The sequence below is a fragment of the Scyliorhinus canicula genome, chromosome 2 (assembly GCF_902713615.1).
Source record: "Scyliorhinus canicula chromosome 2, sScyCan1.1, whole genome shotgun sequence".
Lineage (NCBI taxonomy): Eukaryota > Metazoa > Chordata > Chondrichthyes > Carcharhiniformes > Scyliorhinidae > Scyliorhinus > Scyliorhinus canicula.
The window spans coordinates 214838908-214856774 of NC_052147.1; positions in this window are offsets into that span (position 1 = coordinate 214838908).

Below are 17867 nucleotides of genomic sequence, written 5' to 3' on the forward strand. Positions count from 1 at the left end.
CGCTCAACAAAGTACTTGTTTTTTTTGTTTTGTTTTACAGCATGGTAGCATAGTGGTTAGCACAGTTGCTTCACAGTGTCAGGGTCTCAGGTTCGATTCCTGTCTTGGGTCACTGTCTGTGCAGAGTCTGCACCTTCTCCCCGTGTCTGCGTGGGTTTCCTCCGGATGCTCTGGTTTCCTCCCATAAGTGCTGAAAGATGTGCTGTTAGGTCATTTGGACATTCTGAATTCTCCCTCTGTGTACCCGAACAGGCGCCACAATGTGGCGACTGGGGGCTTTTCACAGTAACTTCATTGCAGTGTTAATGTAAGCCTACTTGTGACAATAAAGATTATTGAACAAATGATTAATTTTCTTATTATTTGAAACAGCTCGCATTTTTGAAACAGATTTTGTGGCAATAAATATACACTCATCGTGCTGTTCTCCTGAACTCCCATATTAAAGTCTGTTTGAACTCCCTGCCTACTAGATCCCAGCACAACACCTTTGGCAGTAGCCACACACTCCGTAGCCCATGATGGATCTATGACACAAACCTATGCAGGCTAATCTCACATAGCAAGCAGCAAACCAACAACAGGCTGAAACAAACTTACAGCTGATAGAAGAGCAGCAGAAGGACAGCAAACATTGATGGCAGAACTGCAGCGGCTGTGAGCAGAGCTGGAATCGGCAAAGGAAAGCCGACCAACGACCACGTATCCCGTTGCAGCCAGACTACACATGCAGAAAATGGTTGACAGTGGCGATGTGGAGGCTTTCTTAAAAACCTTTGAAAGAGCAACTAAAAGGGAAAAGTGGCAATAAAGCAGGTGGGCTACAGTTCTAAAAAAATATTTTTATTGGCATTACTCATATTTCTAAACAATTATGTATATATACATTTTTCTTACCCGAGTTAATTTATTTTATTATACAGAGAGGTTTATTTTGTCTTTCATTTAATTGACTTTATATACATTTTGACGCCCTCTGCATGAGTCTATAGCACCCCCTCCCCCCCCCCCCCCCCCCCCCCTTTGGCTTCAGCTGTGTTTTGCTTTTATTTTCAGGGAAAGCTCCCTCCTCTTCTCTTCTTTTGTGGGCTAGAGTTCTGGCACCATTTCTCAGCGGCGAGGGCCAGACAGCATTTTCCGACCTGGAGCCGGACAATGCTGACGACTGTGAAAGACCAAAAGCTGAAATCCTCACATGTCTTTAAGACGGTGTTAAGAACGCAGTGCTTTCATGCTTGGACTTTTCAAACAGCAAGAGCAACCTGCTCACAAATGTATGATCGAATACATCTAGCCAAAAAATGGCTACAACCCAAGTTCTTTCCTCTTAAAAGTAATTGATAGAGGAGTATTGGATTATTTCATGTGAGGATTTCCCTTTAATGTAAAGAAAGCTATCAGCCAAGGCAACACAGACAATGCAGAAGACCTGGTTGATCTTGTAGAAAGATATTATGCTACAGCTGAGCTCCTGAAAATCTCCAGGCCTAAAAGGACCGTGAGAGAAAAGAAAGCCCGCCAGGAAGCTGGAAAGAAAACAGCCCCCCTGGTCTCCACAATCAGAGTGGAGGGAAGGAGCCAGTGGAGATGGGGACCTCAGCATCAGTAGGAGGCACCAGAACCCATTGGAACTACAAAGGGAATTGATCGACACAGACAGTCAAACCTGTTGTGCATGTGGAGAGCCAGGCCACATTGCATGAAACTGTCCTATCAGAGATGAGCCTATGCAGGCAGAAGCCACCCCTATGTAATGTCATAACAAAGAACAAAGGACAAAGAAAAGTATAGAACAGGAACAGGCCCTTCGGCCCTCCAAGCTTGCGCTGACCATGCTGCCCGTCTAAACTTAAATCTTCTCCACTTCCGGGGTCAATATCCCTCTCTTCCCATCCTATTCATGTATTTGTCAAGATGCCCCTCGTGTCAGTCCAGTCCGAATCCAAGACCGAGAAGTAGAAGCCGTGCTGGTCTCCAGCAGCAACGTCACACTGGTTACTCCTGGCTTACACCTCCCCACCCCCCCACCCCCACTCCACCCTCAGCAATTCCCCGCCTACAAGATCCAAGCACAACACAGCTCCTTTGGCAGTTTTACAATTGGTTAATCGAAAAGTGGTCATTGCACACTTGACTTAGCTACCACATCCACAGAATAATTATCACAGCAGGTGTATGGTGATTTATGTTCCAGAAAGGACAAATCAATGGGGAGATGTGACGACTGTGGGATGTACAGGAAAAAAATTAAATTTGGTGGAATGAAGACATAAAAAATATAGTAGTTCCAGCTTAAATAGATGGAACAATTAAATAAAAACTACAGAACAGTCAAGTAACAGAACTAGAAGTCCTCATGATCATTATGTTATGGTGAGTCAGAGCAACCAAATGAGAAACAAGGCAGAATTTAGAGTTTATTCTGAGTACCAGGTAAGGATAAACCAGCTTTGCCGCATACATGGATTTATACTGATGTATATTGTCATGTGGGAGTACCTTTAAGAAATGAGTGTTTACTACTGCAGTGATGTCAGAGAGTGGGTGGAGCTGGGCTGTCTGTCAGCTTTTTACTTTTGTTTTAGGCTGTTTGCTGCAGGGTGTGTTTTAGTTTTGTTTTCAGTGCTGGAGCTGAAGCCAGACAAAGCAGGTGTACTGTTGATCTCTCTGCCATGAAAAAACTGTCTCTTAATTATTTGGTGAATTCAGAATTATAAATGTTCTCGGTAGTGATTGTAAACCTAATGTGCTTCTGTTAAAAGGTGTTTCTTTTGTCTTTTGGATGTTGTTTGGAAAGTTATTAAGGATTACTTAGTGTTGTACACTTTGGGGGTTGTATTTGAATTGATGGTTGCTAAGATGTTCACTGTATGTTTTAAAAAGGTTAACTTGAGTTCATAGAATAAACATTGTTTTGCCCCATGTATGTCCTGCACACAAGAAATAGGAAAAATCCAACCCAGTCAATTCCTACCCTATCAGTTTATTCTTCATCATCAGCAAAGTGATGGAAGTAGTCATCAACAGTGCTATCAAACTGTTTTGGTTCCGCCCCCTTCCAAAGGACGTTGGCTGAGGCTCTCCCCATGATGCCCCGCCCCTGACCGGCCGAGTTCCCATCACCATTGGTTGCGTGTGCTATCATCCGTCGGGAACTCGGCGTGGCAGCTGCGGACTCAGTCCAGCACCACCACAGTTGGGGGAGGGCCGATGGCAGGGGGGAAACTAAGTTAGTTTCTTAGGAGCTGGGGGGGGGGCACTGTTGGGGGGGGTGGTCCGGGGCTCGCGAGCCGGCCAAAAGGGGGGCACTATTTTGCAGGCCGGGTCCGCGCACGGCTGATGCCATATTGCATGGCACGGCCGCTGCAAGCTGCGGCCATGCGCGGCCACGGACCAAACAATTCTCCAGGCCATATTGGCAGCTAGAGCCGGGTGCTCGACGCTGCCGGCAAGCTAGCCTCCAGCCAACCAGAGGATCAGTGGCTGTTTTGCACTGAATTTTCATTGCAAAATGCCACTGTTTCAACGCCGGCGTGAGGACATAGCCTCAGAATCAGAGAATCCAACCCATTATCTTTGCTGAGAGATTTGGTATGAACTTTCCAATGAAGTTGATCATACTCTTTTCACACTTTTATCAGTGGTCGAGGCTTATTTATGGTGGCTTGTATCTTCATGTCATCAGGCTCTATACCTTGACCAAATAATCTGTATCCTAAGAATGTTATTTCCTTTACGCCAAACTGACATTTGACCTTATTGAGTTATAGCCCGTTTCTTCTGATATTTTGTAATACCCTAATTAGCCTCTCATTGTGTTCCTCCTGGGTGGGACCCCAAATTATGATGTCATCGACGTATACCCGAACACCCTGAATGCCTTCAATAATATGTTCCATCGCTCTGTAGAATTGAACTGATGCTGAGATTATGCCACAGGATTTATGAAGAAGGCAATATTTGCCAAACCTTTTACATCTAGCTTGAGTTGCCAGAATCCTTGCAAAGAATCATGTTTGCTGAAATATTTAGCATCAGACATCTCACTTGTGATCTCCTTCTTTTAGATATTGGATAGTGTTCCCTTTTTAGATTCACATTTGAATCGTTGGGATCCATACATATTCGAAGATCATTGTTTCTTTTTTATACACATACCATCGAATTGACCCAATCTGTCAGCTCTTCAATCTTTTTTCTAATGCCAAGATGTGTCATCCTGATAATTTTGCCTTTAGGTGGTCAAATAATAGGGTTGCACGGTAGCATGGTGGTTAGCACAATTGCTTCACAGCTCCAGGATCCCTGGTTTGAGTCCCGGCTTGGGCACTGTCTGTGCGGTGTCTGCACGTTCTCCCCGTGTGTGCGTGGGTTTCCTCCGGGTGCTCTGGTTTCCTCCCACAGTCCAAAGATGTGCAGGTTAGGTGGATTGGCCATACTAAATTGCCCTTAGTGTCCAATATTTCCCTTGTTGGGTGGGGTTGCTGGGTTATGGGGATAGGGTGGATGCATGGGCTTGGGCAGGGTGCTCTTTCCAAGAGCCAGTGCAGACTCAATAGGCCAAATGGCCTCCTTCTGCACTATAAATTCTATGAGTAATGCTGCTGGAAATCTTCCCGGAGCATGTATCACCGGTTGAGCATCCTTTTTTAATTGAATCTTGTAAGTGAAAGGTAAAATACCAAATCCTTCTGCACTGTAAATTCTATGATTCTAAATTATATTTCTGGACAAGCCTGCACAATGGACTGCACTGATCCACCTTGTGTGCTCAGTGTACAGTCAGTGCTATACGCTCTTCTCACCAGCTCCAGTGCTTCACACGTGTCATCACCTAATAACAATTTACGACCTTCAGCAACTATTGAGAATTTTAATTTGTGCACTTTATTTTTTGCTTGTACGTCCAATTAACACATTCCCAATGTGTCAATTTTCTGACCATTATAGTCCTTCAACAAGACTGGTTTATTCAATATTCTCAGTTTTAATTGCATAGTCTTGCTATCATTGATGCTTATGGGGTTTGCTCTTGCTCCTGTATCTAACTTCACAGTAATAATCAATTGATTTATTAGCAAAGAAACTGTCCATTTGTCCTTTGTCACTATTCCAGTATTACTTCTATCACTTTTTGTTCTTCTAGGCAACATTTTGTTCCTTTTGGCTGTGTTTGCCCTGTCTTCATTCGACACTACAGCTGCACTGTAAATTCTATGATTCTATGAACAAAAAATGTGCCTTCCAAATTAATGTCATTGATTGTACTAATTGACTTCCCTGCTTGTCAAACATTGTTTCGCAAAATGTTTTTTTCCTTTGCACATTTTGCCATAAGCTGGACATTGCCTCAGATGGTGCCTGTTTCTTTTTGCATGTAATGGCTGCTTCTGCCGAGTGTTTAAAATAGTAACGGTGCTGAGACCACTTTTTATTTTTGAGTGCATCACAACATCTATGGCATCGGCATCTAACTAAGTTACGTCTTCTAACTGAAGCTCATTCTCCCATAAGAGACGCTCACGCACCTTATCATCATTTACTCCAAAGGCAATTTGATCCTGAATCATTGAGGATTTTAAATTCTCGAAGTTACACGTCTGTGCTTTTAACTTGAGGTCGGTAAGAAAGTTTTCAAAGGACGCGTCCGTCTTCTGTGTTCGCGTTCTAAATATATATTGCTCAAAGGTTTCGGGCGAAATTCTCCCCCCCCCCCCCCCCCCCCAACGACGGGTGGGAGAATAGGGGGAGGGCCTTCCCGACTTTTTTGACGCCCTCCCGCTATACTCCCCCCCCCCCCCCGAAATCCCGACAAGAATCGCTGCCGCCGTTTTTTTACGGCCGGCAGCGATTCTCAGCTGTTAGAAGGGCCGAAGTCCCAGCCCTTTACGACCTTTTTACGAACGGCAAACACACCTGGTCCTGCCGTTCGTAAAAACGTCGTGACAAACTCGCAAAAAATAACCATGGCACCGATTGGCACGGCAGTACCACGGCCGTGCCAAGGGTGCCATGGGCCCGCGATCGGTGGGCACCGATCGCAGGCAGCGGGCCCGATGCCCGCGCACTATTTGTCCTTCCGCCGCCCCGCAGTATCAATACGCGGGGCGGCTGAGGGGCAACCCGGCCCGCGCATGCGCGGGTTTCGCGCAAAAACGCGATGACGTCACCCGCGCATGCACGGGTGGAGTCTTCCCACCTGCGCATGCGCGGCTGACGTCATATGACGCGTCAGCCGGCGCTAACTCCGGCAAGCGGGCTTAACGATTTTCGTTAAGCCCGACTTGTCGGAGCCTCCGACGTCGGGCTGCTAGCCCCGACGGGGGACCAGAATCGGTCCCCCGTCGGGAAGGGGCGCGCTGCCGTAAAACCCGCCCGGGTTTTACGGCAGTTTTACGATTTCTCCCGTTTTGGGAGAATTTCGCCCGAATCATGCAATGCTCGTCAAATTTTTATATGATGGCATCAAAGCTTTTACTATCGTCCTCTTGTTCATAAACAAAGGTGTTATAAATCTCAATCACCTGCGGGCCTGCTACCATTAGCAATAATGCTATTCTTTCATCTGGCTGCGCCTGCAATCCTAGAGCTGCTACATGCAGTGTAAGCTGTTGTTTAAATGTGCACCAATTGCCATCAACAATACCGGTTCATAGAAGTTGTTCAGGAGTTTTAAACTATCCATCTTTTTTTTGCACTGGCTTTGCGTTTTCAGAGATATCCTTCGACATTCCACATTTTCCTTGCAGCACCAAATTTGAAGACTATGTCCTTCAAATCTTCACACTCCTGATCTTTTAGTTTTTGATCACCACACCTGGTACTATGTTATGTTCTTGTACAGAGACAATTACTGAGTTGGCGTACTAAAGAACATCTAGTTCAAGACTAGTTAATTTTATGACAGTATAATAAACTGTGGGTAGGAAATTAATGCTATGAAACTGGAACAAATACAAACACGACTGACCAAGATGATTTCTCCTCCAGCCTCCCTCCAGGCTACAGTGTCACGTGCTATTACTTGCCTGACACCTACTGTTCAGAGGCAATACATATTTACACATACACTTGTTTATGAATATCACAACAGCGTGTTGGTATCGGGCGAGGTTGGGGATTTGTGGTTGTTGGCTAAGGTTGATGTTTTGATATTTTATGTATGCATGTAAAAAGCATTGAATAAAAATATTTTCAAAAAATAATACAAGGTACAAGTCAGGGGTGTGATGGAATACTCTCCACTTGCCTGGATGAGTGCAGCTCCAACAATACTCAAGAAGCACAACACCAATCAGGACAAAGCAGCTGCTTGATTGTTATCCCGTCCACAAATATTAAATTCCTCCATCACCGATGAACAGTGGCAGCCGTCTGTACCATCAACAAGATGCACTGCAGGTTCTGTAGGTAGCACCTTCCAAATCCACGGCCACTGTCATCTGGTAGGACAGGAGCAGCAGATGCCTGAGAACACCACCACCTGGAGTACCCACTCGAAGTAATTCACCAAATATATCGCTGTTCCTTCACTGTCGCTGGGTCAACATCCTGGAATTTCCTCCATAACAGCCCTGTGGGTGTACCTACATCTCAGAAACTGCAGTGATTCAAGAAGGCAGCTCACCACCACCTTCTGAAGGGTGACTAGGGATGGACAATAAATGCTGGCCTAACAGTGTTGCCCACATCCTGTAAAATGAATCATAAAAAAATTAAATATATTGCTTTCCATATTGAGCAATGTGGAACTGGTATAACTTTAAATCCATAGTCCTATTTAGAGAGTGTTATTCCTATTTTAGTTAATCAGGTTAGATTATCATAGAAAAGTGATGCATCTGAAGAAGACACAAACAATTGCAAAGCTTAATTGGTCGATGGAACTGATTGTGCTCTCAGACTAGACGAGATGCTAGTTTTGATCTGTTCACATTCAGCATTTAAATGAAATCCATCAACATAGAGAATATTTTAAGGATAAATAAATCATTATGAAAATTAAATATGAATAAATACAGACTTCAGTTCCTCTCCTTCGCGAATATAAAGAACATGAAGCTAATATATTTTGGCAATGCTTCACATTTATATTCCTGGGTATTCCAGTACAGTTCACTTCAAGGTATTCTTATAGGTGAGAAAATATATATATTCTTCTCCTGCTTTGGAAGCTAAAAAAATAAAAATGATTGTTAAATATATGCTGGCTGCTGAAACGCTGGGTCCCGAGTGTGTATTTGCCTGAAGGTAGACAGGCACAGTGATATTCCTACATGTGGCCTCCTAATTGACTGACTCTTAGCTCACCACCTACAAAGGATGGCGGGTAGGAGTTACATGCTGCCAGTGCAATCAGAAGGCTGGCAGCTCTGAAATTTCAGGCAGCTCCACTGGGAGAGATGGATGCTGCTGAGGCCGTTCAGAGAACCCAAGCGTGCTTCAAAATGGAGACACCTTCAGAGGATTGGATTTGATTTATTGTCACGTGTACCGAGGCACAATGAGAAGTATTGTTCTGCGTACAGATGTTCCATACATGAAAAATTATAGGACAAACGATAAATACACTTTGTAAATACATAGACACAGATATCAGGTGAAGCATGTGGGGCGAAATTCTCCCAAAACGGGAGAAATCGTAAAACTGCCGTAAAACCCGGGCGGGTTTTACGGCAGCGCGCCCCTTCCCGACGGGGGACCGATTCTGGTCCCCCGTCGGGGCTAGCAGCCCGACGTCGGAGGCTCCGACAAGTCGGGCTTAACGAAAATCGTTAAGCCCGCTTGCCGGAGTTAGCGCCGGCTGACGCGTCATATGACGTCAGCCGCGCATGCGCAGGTGGGAAGACTCCACCCGCGCATGCGCGGGTGACGTCATCGCGTTTTTGCGCGGAACCCGCGCATGCGCGGGCCGGGTTGCCCCTCAGCCGCCCCGCGTATTGATACTGCGGGGCGGCGGAAGGACAAATAGTGCGCGGGCATCGGGCCCGCTGCCCGCGATCGGTGGGCACCGATCGCGGGCCCATGGCACCCTTGGCACGGCCGTGGTACTGCCGTGCCAATCGGTGCCATGGTTATTTTTTGCGAGTTTGTCACGACGTTTTTACGAACGGCAGGACCAGGTGTGTTTGCCGTTCGTAAAAAGGTCGTAAAGGGCTGGGACTTCGGCCCTTCTAACAGCTGAGAATCGCTGCCGGCCGTAAAAAAACGGCGGCAGCGATTCTTGTCGGGATTTCGGCGGGGGGGGGGGGAGAATAGCGGGAGGGCGTCAAAAAAGTCAGGAAGGCCCTCCCCCTATTCTCCCACCCGTCGTGGGGGAGGGAGAATTTCGCCCATGGAGTGTAGTACTACTCAGTGGACAAGATGCGTGAGAGATCAGTTCAGTCCATTTGAAGGTCATTCAGGAGTCTAGTAACAATGGGGAAGGAGCTGTTTTTGAACCTGTTAGTGCATGTTCTCAGACTTTTGTATCTCCTGCCCAATGGAAGAGGTTGGAAGAGTCACAGTCCTTAAGTTAACTACCTTGAATTTGGTAAGAAGTCTTACAACACCAGGTTAAAGTCCACCAGGTTTGTTTCAAACACTCACTTTCAAAGCACTGTTCCTTCCTCAGGTGAAATCCGTGGACCCCAAGATCCCCCTGTTCCTCCACACTTCCAAGAATCCTGCCTTTAACTTGATTAGGGAATTTAAGATGAAGGGACCCTTCAGGGGCAGTGACCACAATTGATAGAATTTACCCCGCAGTTTGAGAGGGAAAAGCTGGAGTCAGATGTAATGGTTTTACAATCGAATAAAGGTCAATACAAAGACATGAGGGAAGAGCTGGCCAGAGTTGATTGGAAAGGGAGCCTAGCAGGGAAGACAGTGGAGCAGCAATGGCAGGAATTTCGTGGGTGTTATTCGGGGGGCACAAAAGAAATTCATCCCAAGGAGGAAGAAACATGCTACAGAGAGGACAAGGGAAGTCAGGGACAGAATAACAGCACAAGAAAAAGCATACAAGGTGGCGAGGATTAGTGGGAAGCCAGAGGATTAGGTAACCTTTAAAAGCAAGAGGACAACTAAAAACGCAATAAGGGGGAGAAGATGAAATATGAGTGTAAATTAACTGAATAGTTAATTTGCAACAGTCTTCGCGGTGGAAGACACCAGTGGCATATCAAAACTTCAAGAGAGTCAGGGAACAGAGGTGAGTGTAAAGGCCATCACTAAGGAGAAAGTGCAGGTGAAGCTGAAAGATCTGAAGATAGAAATAATCACCTGGACCGGATGGACTTCATCCAGTGTTCTGAAGGAGATAGTTGAGGAGAATGTCGAGACATTGGTGGTGTTCTTTCAGGAATCACTGTCGTCAGGAAGGGTCCCAGAGAACTGGAAAATTGCTAATGTAGAACTCCTGTTTAAGAAGGCAGGGAGGCAGAAGATAAGAAATTGTAGACCAGTTAGCTGACTTTGATCGTTGATAATATTTTAGAGTCCAGTATTAAGGATGAGATTGTGGAGTACTTAGAATGCATGATAATACAGGACTGAGTCAACACAGATTCGTCAACGAGAGGTCATGCCTGACAAATCTGTTAGAATTCTTTGAGGAGGTAAGGAGGAAGTTAAATAAAAAAGAATCAGTGAACCAGTGAACCTGATCTATTTTGATTTGCGGAAGGCCTTTGACAAGGTGCCATACAGGAGGCTGCTCAATAAGATAAGAGCCTGTGGTGTTTGAGGCAAGGTGCTGGCATGGGTAGAGACTCGGCTGGCTGGCAGAAGGCAGAGAGTGATGATAAAGGGGTCTTTTTCAGGATTGCGGCCAATGATTAGTGGTGTTCTGCAGGGGCCAGTTTTGGGACCACAACTATTCACGATACAAGGAAAGTAGAAAAGAGCTCAAGCAGGGAGTTAGGAGGGCAAAAAGAGGTCACAAAATGTCCTTGGCAGACAGGATTAAGGGGAATCCCAAGGCATTTTATACATATATTAGGAACACCAGGGTAGCTCGAGAAAGAGTTGGCTCACTCAAGAACAAAGGAGGGAAATTATGTGTAAAACCAAAGGAAGTAGGTGAGATCCTTTATGAGAATTTTGCATCGGTATTCACAAAGGACAGGGACACCTTAATTGGTGGTGTCTCAGAGGGATGTGTAAACACTTTGGAACAGGTCGTTATTATGAGGGAGGACGTGTTAGGTGTGTTAAAAAGCATTAAGGTAGACAAATCCCCAGGCCAGATGGCATCTATCCCAGATTACTGAGAGAGATGAGAGATGAAATCACTGGGCCTCTAACAGAAATCTTTGTGTCCTCATTGGCCACAGGTGAGATCCCAGAGGATTGGAGGATAGCAAATTTTGTATCGTTACTTAAGAAGGGTTGCAAGGATAATCTGGGTAATTGTAGGCCAGCGAGCTTGACATCAGCGATAGTGAAATTGTTGGATAAGGTTCTCAGAGATAGGATCTATGCATATCTGGAAGTGAATGATCGTATTAGCGACAGCCAGCATGGTTTTGTACGAGGAGATCATGTCTCATTAATTTACTTGAGTTTTTTGAGAAGGTGACAAAAATGATTGACGAGGGAAGGTCTGTGGATGTTGTCTATATGGAATTTAGTAAAGCATTTGATAAGGTCCCTCATGGCAGGCTGGTGCAAAAGATTAAATCACATGGGGTCAAGGGGGAACTAACTGGATGGATTCAGAACTGGCTAGGCCACAGAAGACAGAGGGTAGCAGTGGAAGGGTGTTTTTCCGAATGGAGGTCTGTAATTACAGTTCTGGGACCTCTGCTCTTTTGAAATATATATAAATGACATGGAAGAAAGCGTTGCGGGTCTGATTAGCAAGTTTGCGGATGATACTAAGATAGCAGGAGTTGTGGATTGTGATGAAGATTGTCAGAGAATACAACAGGATATAGATCGGCTGCAAAATTGGGCGGAGAAATGGCAGATGGAATTTAACCTGGACAAATGCGAGGCGATGCATTTTGGTAGATCCAATTCAGGTGGGAGCTATAGAATATAGAACATACAGTGCAGAAGGAGGCCATTCGGCCCATCGTGTCTGCACTGACCCACTTAAGCTCTCACTTCCACCCTATTCCCGCAACCCAATAACCCCTCTTAACCTTTTTTGGACACTAAGGGCAATTCAGGATGGCCAATCCACCTAACCTGCACGTCTTTGGCGTGGGAGGAAACCGGAGCACCCGCAGGAAATCCACGGAGACACGGGGAGAACGTGCAGACAGTGCCCCAGCGGGGAATCGAACCTGGGACCCTGGCGCTGTGAAGCCACAACGCTATTCACTGTGCCACCGTGCTGCAAAAAATAAATAGCAGAACATTAGGAGCACAGAGACACAGTGAGATCTGGGCATGCAGGTTCACAGATCATTAAAAGTGGCAGCACAGGTGGAAATGGTGGGAAAGAAAGCATATGGCATGCTTTCATAGGATGGGGTATCGAGTGTAAAAGCTTGAAAATTATGTTATAGTTATATAGAATATTGGTTTGGCCACATTTGGAATGTTGTGTCCAATTCTGGTCACCGTACTACCAGAAGGACGTGGAAGCTTTGGAGAGAGTACAGAAAGATTTAACAGGGTGTTGCCTGGTATGGAGGATATTAGCTATGAGGAGAGATTGAGTAAATTGTGATTGTTCTCCGTAGAGAGACGGAGGTTGAGGGGCGACCTGATAGAAATTTATAAAGTTATTAGGGGTATAGATAGGGTAAACGGGTGGAGGCTTTTTCCCAGGACGGAATTAAAAATTGCAAGGGGGCACAAGTTCAAGGTGAGGGGGATAGGTTCAGCGGAGATGTGCGGAGGAAGATTTTTACACAGAGGGTGGTGGTGGCCTGGAATGCACTGCCAAGTGAGGTGGTTGAGGTAGATACGTTAGCGACCTTTAAGACTTATCTGGATAGGCACATAAATAGACAGGGTGTAGAAGGATACAGGTGGTTGGTCTAGATAGGACACTTGATCGGCACAGGCTTGGAGGGTCGAAGAGCCTGTTCCTGTGCTGTATTGTCCTTTGTTGTTTTGATATACATTAATGATTTGGAAGAAGGAACTGAGGGCATTGTTGCTAAGTTTTCAAATGACACAAAGCTCTGTAGAGGGACAAATCGTGTTGAGGAAGTGGGAAGGCTGCAGAAGGACTTGACAGGCTAGGAGAGCGGACACAAAAGTGGCAGATGGACTACAACGTTGAGAAGTGTGAAGTTATGCACTTTGGGACGAATAGAGGCATAGACTATTTTCTAAATGGGGAAAGGCTTCAGAAATCTGAAGCACAGAGGGATTTAGGAGTCCTAGTTCTGGATTCTCTTCAGGTTAACATGCAAGTTCACTTGGCAGTTGGGAAGGCAAATGCAATTTTAGCATTCATTTCGAGAGAGCTGGAATACAAGAGCAGGAATATACTGCTGAGGCTGTATACAGCTCTGGTCAGACTCCATTTGGAATATTGTGAGCAGTTTTGGGCCCCATATCTAAGGAAGGATATGTTGGCCTTGGAGGGGGTCCAGCGGATGTTCACAAGAATGATCCTGGGAATGAAGGGCTTGTCATATGAGGAGCATTGAAGACTCTGGGTCTGTACTCTATGGAGTTTAGAAGGATGAGGGGTAGGGCGATCTCACGGAAGCTTACAGAATACTGAGAGGCCGAGATAGAGTCAACGTAGAGAGGATGTTTCCACTATAGGAGAGACTAGAATTGAGTGCACAGCCTCAGACTGAAGGGAAGATCCTTTTAAACTGAGGTGAGGAGGAATTTCTCCAGTTGGTGAATTTGGGGAACTCATTGCCGCAGTAGCCTGTAGAGGCCAAGTCACTGAATGTCTTTAAGACAGAGATAGAGAGGTCCTTGATTAATAAGGGGATCAGAGATTATGGGGAGAAGTCAGAAGAATGGAGATGAGAAACATATCAGCCATGATCAAATGGCAGAGCAGACTCGATGGGCCGAGTGGTCTAATTTTGTTCCTATACCTTAAGGTCTTATGGGTTGCAGCTTTGCTACCAACAAAATGTCAGCAAGCCCTTTGAATCATCCCTAATGAAGAACACCTTTGTTCAGTGGGCAGCCATCAACATCTTGGTTGGGCTTCTCTAATCCCACGGCAGAGTGTCCATGCCGTCGTAAATGCATTGGCCGACCCGACGACTAATTCTGTCCCCTACAGGGGGCCAGCACGGCACTGGAGTGGTTCACATCACTCCAGCTGCTGATCCCAGCGCAAACGGGGCGCCGCGGGATCCGCGCTTGTGCAGTGGCACGGCACCAACGCGCACGTGCCCAGTGTCATCCTTCAACGCGTCGTCCCCAAAGCAACATGGCGCAGGACTACAGGGGCCGGCGCGTAGGAAAGGAGGCCCCCAGCCAGAGAGGCCGGTCCGCCGATCGATGGGCCCCGATTGCGGGCCAGGCTACATCGGAGGCCCACCACCTCAGGGTTGGCGCCAACCACGCTCTGTGGAGAATCATGTGCCAGCACAGGGCGGCGTGGCGCGATTCGTGCCGGTCGCAGGGTTTCGTCGGCCGGGCCCCGCCCATTGTTCTGCTGCTGAAAAACATCCCCAGTGGCAGGAAGTAGAAACCATCCAAAGTGGCTCCCTGCTATTTTTGAAAAGAGCCAATCAAAATGAAGGACTTCACCTCCAGGCGATTGATTGCATATGGATAAATGCCAATATTTGATTTGAATTTAAAAGCCATGGCCCAATGATTGCTGATTTGGATTGGGGGTAAAGGGATTCACAGAACAACTTGTGCTGGAGCAGTAAATGACAAACTGTAACTTCAGGATTTCTGTTTTAATCTCCCCATGCATTACAGCAGGTTGGTCATGGGTGTTTGTTGGGAGGGATTGGTCAATGCGTTCCTGCGGTGGTCCCGATTGCTGGAAAAGTGTCCAGCAGCCGCTACGACATTTAGAATGTAGCAACAGCTACTGAAGCAGCAGCAGTGAGCAGGCCACGCGCCCTGCATGTACACTTGACGCTAAATGCCCTGTACATACTTTTGGCGGGAAATCACGGAAGTGACCTTGTTCCATTTTCTATCTGCTAGCAAGCAAGGCAAGAGGATTATGAAGGTGGATTGTTTTGTTGCAAGAAAGAGATGGCCAGAGACACAAATAGGCAGTGTACCCATTGACCCTGATCTCACACATGAATGGCTGAGGAGAGATGCTCAGGAGAGTTCTCGGCAGTGCTAGTATTAGCTCTGCACAGGGCTCCAGGGTCTCTGGTGAACAGCCTACAGAAAAGAAACTTAATGCTGGAACAAAGCTATATAAAGATGATTTCCTGAAGTATTGTTTTGTCAATTGTGTCAATGCAAATCAGGATGCAAAGCTCATCTGTGTTATATGCAGGGAGGTACGGTAGCACAGTGTTTAACATTGCTTCCTCACAGTGCCAGGGACTCAGGTTCGATTCCAGCCTTGGGTAACTGTCTGTGTGGAGTTTGTACGTTTTCCGGTAAGTTGCGGAGGTTGCGGTAAGTTTCAGGTGGGTAATGATGATAAATGCTGACAGTCGGCTGTCAAAGGCCCCAGCTAAATTCTGGCCATATGTTTTAGTACAAGGATACATTGGGTCGTAGCATTGATTTTAATTTTACCTGTAATTTTTCTTTTTTTTCTAGTATCTTGGAGCTGTGCTTGTCCATTTTATCTGTGATTGGCTCAGATATTGTTATCAGATCCGCCAAGTTCTTGATTTTTTTGGAATCTCTATTTGTGGATTACAACTCTAGATTCTTCAGAATCGTCTGTTTTTATGATTTGTAGAGCAATAATATTGATTTAATTGCAACTTCAGCTGCAAGAATTTCTGCCATGGGCACCTCCCAGATTTTGTGATTTATAATTCAAATGATTAAATGCCACAATGGTTTAATCTTGATGTAATGATTCAGCAAATCTGTGTACTATCTTGCTTTATGTGCTTTACCTATGATGAAAAAGCTCAAGGAATCTTGACTGTTTTGAAATAGTGCTTTATCTGAACATTCAAAGCAGATCGCTGCCAAAATCTAGCAAAAGCATTGTAGTATTAAATACATTATTTCCATCAAAGTATATTAAAAAAGCAGTAGATGGATTTTAATCCTTGCTTCTATTTTCTTGCATTGAAAGCTGGTAAACTTGGCTTGTCTTCGTTAGTAAACTATGTTATTCTCTTCTAAATAACTCACATAGCTCTGCTATTGTCTGCCACACACCTCAATTGGCATCAATTTATTTTTTGTAAATGAGGGCCACGCTAAAATGTAGAAACCAAGCCCTTTAGCAGCAGATGCACCAACAAACTGCTCAACGTTTGAGTGAATTGTTATTAAGTATTCTGTACTGAAAGTATTTAAATCTAATGGATCAAATGTGCTTTTGTGAGGCACATTTCCCAGTTTACTTTTATTGTCTTTCTCTCAGGTACATTGCGCAGTATTTATTAGTGTATAGATTACATATGTTGCATAGAATTTACATTTTTGAACTGTCTTTCTAAGATACTAGTTATGTTCTTTGCCCTCTGTGGGTTTTATTAGTGTTTCATACTTTTGTTTAAATACATACGAACTAACTATATTATATTCTAATCTCAGTGAGTGGTTTGTTTAACCGGTCACATTCAATTTTCTGCCAAGTTAATAACAATATTTGCTAAAGCTTACTGAATTGTAGTTTATATTCTGTGGGATATAATTTTTCCTCAACATTCTCATATTCCTCATTCAAGATCTTTTGCGGCCTGTGCCCCTTGAGGTAACACATATTCTTGAATAAGTGAGCAGGAGGCTTCCTAACAGCTGCTTAGCTAAGTCTCTGTAGATCTAAATGGAATGCAAACATGCCTGGGCCCTCAGGTGGTGCAAAAAGTGTTCAACTCATAATGGACATGTTTGAAACTGCACCTAAATAATCCTGTCTATGCATAGTTAATTAACACCTCTGAACAGCAATGTCATTTAAAATTAACTTCACAGGCTGCTGGCTTCTTGTTCAAAAAACATGTCGCCTGCAGTCTGAGGAGTTAATCCCTTATGACATGACTGACGCACTATAGTTCAGCTCAGGCAAAATCCAATTCAACCCAATTGTCTTTTTCATAACTTTTTCACACCCCTTTCCCGATTCCACCACTCCTGCTTTTTCTGAAGCTTTAGGTCCCCTTGTGCTAATTATTATTATACCTCTGTGTCTTCGGAGAGAAGCTCTTTGCTTACAAGTTTGAACATATTTGGTGATATGTCAAGTCAGAATGTAACGGAAAATTTGCATTTATTCAACTTAATTGCTAGCTTTTTGAAAAAGTAATTTTGTGCACTAACAAATTGCTCACTGTACCCATGCCCATGTTTTGCCAAATATTACTGAACCATTCTTCTGCAGATTCTTACAATTAAATTTCAGAAGGCTGATTCTCCACTATAATAGTTCATTAACTATAACAATCATACCAATTAACCCTGAAATTAAAATGAAATTAGGAATCTATGGGCTGATCACTGTGCAACTGAGCTCAGCAGCTTTAACATGAAAACGTCCACAGTCTTCACATCATCACATGTGACTTCTTTCAACAAATTTATGTATTACTTGTATCATCTAGGACTCATTCCTGGCACAAAGATATACTCAAGGCATCGACTATCCTAATAGCTTTCCAGATATGAAAATATAATTGGTGACATAGACTTGCATATCTAACACTATGACCAAGGAATTCCATGGTTCTACCTCCTATTCCTCTGGTGTAACTTTGCTGGAAGTGCAGCCGAGACAAAATTTACATGCATTAACGGATTTCTGCTGCACTTCTGACAAGGCTTCTGGCAGTAAACCAGCA